Source organism: Eptatretus burgeri, chromosome 11 (assembly GCF_056783735.1).
Source record: "Eptatretus burgeri isolate ZD-2024b chromosome 11, Ebu_testis_v1, whole genome shotgun sequence".
NCBI lineage: Eukaryota > Metazoa > Chordata > Myxini > Myxiniformes > Myxinidae > Eptatretus > Eptatretus burgeri.
In genome coordinates this window covers 55288196-55294350 of record NC_140971.1, presented here as the reverse complement: position 1 = coordinate 55294350, position 6155 = coordinate 55288196, and positions in this window count along the sequence as shown.

Sequence of the window (6155 nt, the reverse complement as noted above, 5' to 3'; positions counted from 1 at the left end):
CAATTTCCTCATCATTGCCTTATTAGTGATTCACCAGACAAAGTTTCTGCCAGACGGGATTTTCATTTTTACAACTGAGACATGAACGATCTTTCTTCCGACGAACAAAACAGCTCACCACAAAGTTGGTAAGTTTGTGTATGGGTTTTTCTTTGAACGATGAAGCAATTGATAATAAATTAAATTGTGATAATTCTGATATATATTTTTTTCCTGGCAGGTCCTTGGAAGAAGAGCAGTTTTACATATCACGACGAGGTGCATGAAATTAATGCTCTTATTAAAGAGGAAGTCTTATCACGGCCTCTGATCTTTTTACCACCTTGTACCAATGGTAAAAAAACTGAGACATGGACTCTCTTTCTTCCGACGAAAAAAACAGCTCACCACAAAGTTGGTAAGCTTGTGTATGGGTTCTTCTTTGAAGATGAAGCAATTGATTATAAATTAAATCGTGATTATCCTGATATATATTTTTTTCCTGGCAGGTCCTTGGAAGAAGTGGAGTTTACATATCACGATGAGGTGCATGAAATTAATGCTCTTATTGAAGACGTCAATGATCTTAGAAGAGAATTGAAAAACATTTTTTCAGCTCGATCACACAACATAAGCTGTTGAAGCAATCTGGTACAACACATGATTTTCTGGAGGTAAATGTTTCTGAATTATTATTTAGTTATTTGTTTATTTATTATTTTATTAATATCACTCTCTCTTTGGAATGTCACCTTATGTTGGTTGCATAATTAGTTTGGACGCGGTTTGCCAGTACACTGGAATTCATTTTATTGGCCTCGGAAGGATGACAGGCTGAGTCGGCCTCCTGGTGTGTTAATTCACTGGTCAACAAGGCTTGAACTTAGAACCAACACCAGGCTTATTAATATTACCATGTAATTATCTTTATAAAACCTAATTATTATCAACTTTTGGTTTCAAAACAGAATATGGTGTCTGAGTTTCAAAATCACAAGACATCTGAAGAAGATTGCTGGGAAAGATTATACATTCTCGCAAATGAATATTTAATATTTTCAATTTTGATTAATTATATTTGTTTTGTTTACAATTACTTGATTTTGAATTACAAAAAAAGAATCAAGACATGAAGAGGAGAGGGAAGGGGAGGAAGGGAGGGGGGTAGGTGTGCTCCCCCAACGACCCATCACCCCTCATCCCACCCCCTCCCCTCCCCGTGTGTGTGTGGGGAAGGGTGGGGGTGGGATGAGGGAGGTGGTGGGTCAAAGGTGGGGGCGCACAGGGGGGATTAGGGGGTGGGGCTTGTGTGGGAGGGGCTTGTGTGGGCGGGGCTTCGGTGGGGTTTATGTGGGCAGGGCTTGGGTGGGGTTTGTGTGGGCAGGGTTTATGTGGGTGGGGCTTGTGTGGGAGGGGTTTATGTGGGTGGGGCTTTTGTGGGCAGGGTTTATGTGGGAGGGGTTTATGTGGATGAGGCTTATGTGGCTGAGGTTTGTGTGGATAAATGGATGGGTGGAGAGATGGGTGGATGGGTAGAGAAATTTTTAATTAAATAAACATGTTGTGTGTGTGGGGAACTAATTAACTAATCACTAATTATGTGAATATGATGAATGTAGGTGGAGCTTGTGTGGGGTTTGTGTGTGTGGAGCTTGTGTGGGGTTTGTGTGTGTGGAGGTTTGTGTGGGGTGGGGTTTGTGTGGAGTTTGCGTGGAGGTTTGTGTGGAGTGGGGTTTGTGTGGGCAGGGTTTATGTGGGTGGAGCTTGTGTGGGGTTTTTGTAGGGTGGGGTTTGTGTGGAGCTTGTGTGGGGTCGGGTTTATGTGGGTGGGGTTTGTGTGGGCAGAGTCAAATAGGGGCGGAGTCAAAAAATTTCAATTTATCTTTGTCTTTTGTAATTCCTGTGAATAAAATGAACCTAAAATCTCTTCCCCTTCTAAATCATATACCTTATAAGTCCAAGGAACCGAATCTATTTCATCAACAATTTTAAAAAGCTCATTCGTCCATCTCTTTGTACAACCTTTTTTCAAAATGAGATTTCCACCTATATATTCTTATGATATCACCAACTTTGAACTTAGGTTTTCTGACATTAATCTCTTTTTCATATTATAATTTTGTAAATGTTTCTGATGGTATCATATTTGTTGATGTGTGAATCGTGTTATTATACTTATCCACAATATCCTGAATAAAAGATGACCATTGTTGTGAACCGAGTTGTGTGAATTTTTTATATAGTCTCTCTTTTAAGGTACGATTAAAACGTTCAACAACAACGGCCTTCCCTTCATTAAAGGTACTGTATAATGTAATACTCTTATTTTTTTAGAAAATTCATAAATGTCTTGTTATAAAGCTCTCTACCCTCATCAGTCCACAATTTTTTAGGTTTTCTCTTACTTTTATTAAATATCTGTTGAAAGGCTAACATAAGAGTATTACCTGTTTTGTTTTTTAAAGGGACAACCCATGCGTATCTACTCCTCAAATCAATAACAGTTAAAGCATACTTGTACCCCTTATCATTATTGAGTTCAATCAAATCAGCGGACCAGATATAATCAACTTCCTTGGAATAAACTTTCCTTCTCTGAAACTTTGTGAATATTGGTTTAAGTAATTCATCAGCTAATTGCTTTTCAGTCTTAATGACATCATTAGAGCCTATAAGTTTTTTGAATTTCCAAGTCCAAGTTTCAATTTAGCACTGATCATCTTCTTCACGATGAACCTATCAACTTTTTCTCTCAAGGTTGGATTTTGTATCAGAGACAAATTATACAACATTTCTCTATCGGCTTCATGTTTTTCTTCATTCGTTGTGGTATTCCCATAATCAATATCGTGCCTCATGCACACTTCATCAACCCTATTGATGGGTTTGCTCCATGGTTTAGGATTGTCTGCCTCATCTAATCTTTTATCCAAGTTTGTGCCTGGACCACAGAAAGAATACCCTGGTAGATGTAATTCCCCCGGTATTCCAGTAGTTGTAAATTTACTTCCTGACAAAAAATTTTGTATATCTCCTCCGAGTTTGTGTTTGGAGATATATTGATTTTTTTTTTTTAACCACACACTGAACATATACCTTTTTGTATAATCCTGTTATTTTTACTATTAAAATATGAGATATTTTTAGAATTAGTTTTCTTTTTACATTTGAGACAATAACTCATTTATTTATGAGAAAAATTCCGACAGAGTGCAAAAACCTTTTTAGTTTCCAACATGCACATTTGAATCTTAATTTTTAAAACATAAAGAATCATTAGAAATACCTTCACTCTCTCCTCCATTTATTTAAGAAAAAATAAAAAACTTTAATTAACATCAATATCCTCTCCCTGAAAACGATGTCAACGGTCTTGTCGAAAATACTGCTAATAGACTTGTCAATTCTTTGTTTTCCTCCTCGATGGGTTGAGTTATTTTCTGTAATACCATCAATCTTTTTGTAATCTCACTGGTTTCCATATTTTCATATTTATTCGTTCTCGCTCTTTCCTCCCTCTCCTCTCTTTCCTCCTTCTCTCTCTCTTCCTTCTCTTTCTTCTCCCTTCCCTCTTTCTTCTCCCTCTCCTCTCTCTTCAACTTCCTCGTCCCTTACTATCCTTGAATCGCTTACACCCCATAGAATATCATACATATATTCATTGGGATTTCTTGTTATTCCTGTATCCAAAATATTTTTTTTTACAACAGGAAACTAATAAAAAAAATTTTGAATTTCTAAAAGAGCCTTTCGTTTTCTTAACTTCATAATTTTTTCATTATTTAACATTCTAATTACAGTCATGCGCCACTTAACGACGGGGTTACGTTCTGAGAAACGCGTCGTTAAGCGACGTCGTCGTTGTGTGAACATCATTTTTTTTTTCGTTTTTGAGCATCGTACTGAGACAAAACTACACACCTCAGCTATATGGTGTCGCCTATTGCTCCTCGGATACAAACCTGTACAGCATGTTACTGTACTGAATACTGTCGGGAATTGTAACACGCATCCAAGAGAGACTGAAGACACATTAGTTTTACCTTTGTGCTGTTCATGACGGCCATCAGTGTTGTTAGCAGCAGCTTACAATCTCCTCTCGCATCGATTATAGAAAGATGAATAAATAGCGTTTGGATTTTATAAATACGTAATCATTGCATCGATGTTATCATTTATAAATGAAGAAACGAGCTCCTGTCAATTGTGATATATATTTTTGGAACAGTGCGATTGTTTTAACAACATGAAAAGCTTCACTAAAAAGAAATTAGTGTTTTAATTTCGACTGTAACAACGATTTATTCACGGAATTCTTCAATTCAAAGGTAATTTACTTGCTCGAAGGTAAACGTGCAAACATTGGTTCAGTTTAAAAGCCGATTTCCTTGAATCCCGATTTAGCACGACCCTGCTTTTTTCACGATGACATTTTATGGACCTCAACGATCGCATTATAACAGGGACACACTGTCGTTTATTATCGTTGTGAAGTATTATGCACTGTACAGCATACATAATTGTATGTGCTATTTTTATACGACTGGCAGCGCTACGTCGGCTACATCACTCCGCGATAGGAATTTTTCAGCAACATTTTTTTTTTCATTTTTTTTTTTTTTCAGAGCTGGCAGATCCGTCGTATATGTGATCCGTCGTTGCCCGGAACGTCGTTAAGCGGCGCATGACTGTAAATCCAAAGTTTTTGGTTTATCAACATCAGCATAATGCCAATCTTTTATTGAAAATACCTCATTCTTATGTTGTAGAACATATTTATTAAAATACCGAATACCCTTTTCTTGAACGTATGCTTGAACACAGAAATGATAATTTTATTGAAGCCTTCTTGCCATCATTTATGTATTAGAAATATATGTTAGAATAATATTATGACACGAAACACCTCCCCATCTTCCCATAGTTAAATCATTTTGTATTTCCCTACTTATTATATATAATCCTGTTTTTTCTGTTTTCATGATATAAACTAGGGCAAAACCATTATTATATTTACCGTTATTAAATTCTTTTATTTGTTGTTTACGAATAGTGGCTCCACAAAACTCATTCTCCATACCAAGTGGATAATATTCTTCCTTAGGAGACTGATATAATTGTTCCAGGTCTTTTAGGTCAATTTTAAATGACCAATTATACCCTAAATCATTCATATCATACCCCCATTGTTCTATTCTCATACAAACGATACGCCCTTCTTCATAAAAATTTGTTTTAATTCGAACTGTGAATTCTGTATGACCTGGAGATAAAATTAACACTTCTGTATCTTTGGAATACACGGCCGTTTTATGTAAGGATATATATTGTGATAAATCACTTAATCTCACCAAGTAATTCGCGTCAGTCGGGGTTGGATAATTTTTGAATTCATAAGCATTTTTCATTTTAATATTTTTGGTTATATTATATTTATGTCGTTCAGCCTGTGCCTTTGTGTAATAATTGGATAAATCAATATCCAGATCTTGGGATACACCAAAGATAGAACCATCTTTACCAACATGTCATTTATATTAGATTAAAAATAATGTCATAAAAAAAATGTATTTTTGTTGAGTTGAAATAACACATATAGACATAATTGACCACAACACTTGGAATTTAATTCTTGGACTTGAAATGTTTGATAAACACCATTCTGTAAGAATTTTATGACTTCAACAGGTGGTGGAAGACCAAAACAATCAAAATAATATTTGTCTTGATTATTAAAATAACAAACCAAATGAGAACCGTTCCCATTATTATCTTCTAAGTTCATAATAATATTCTTTGTATGTTTAGGCATGTTTGTTAATTCATCTCTCATACAAATAACCACATTATGAATTTTTAATTTCTTACAATATTTGACAAGTTGTAAATTTTATGTATTCTTTCCAAATTCTTTAAACCACTCATCAATGCTCATTTATTTATTAGAAAGATATAATCCATTACCCCTTTCAGTTAATTTTAGACCTCTTGTGCGATAGAAGAAAGCATATCTCCAACTAACACGCTCGCTTTATCAAGCAGACCTTCAGGTTTTTCAGCAAAATCTACAATTACACCACTTCCACTAATTTGCTTCTCCAACTCTTTGTTATGTCTTTCCAATTCTTTTTGAGCCCGGAGTTGAGCCTTGCTTTCGTTGGCAGTTTTCACCGCTG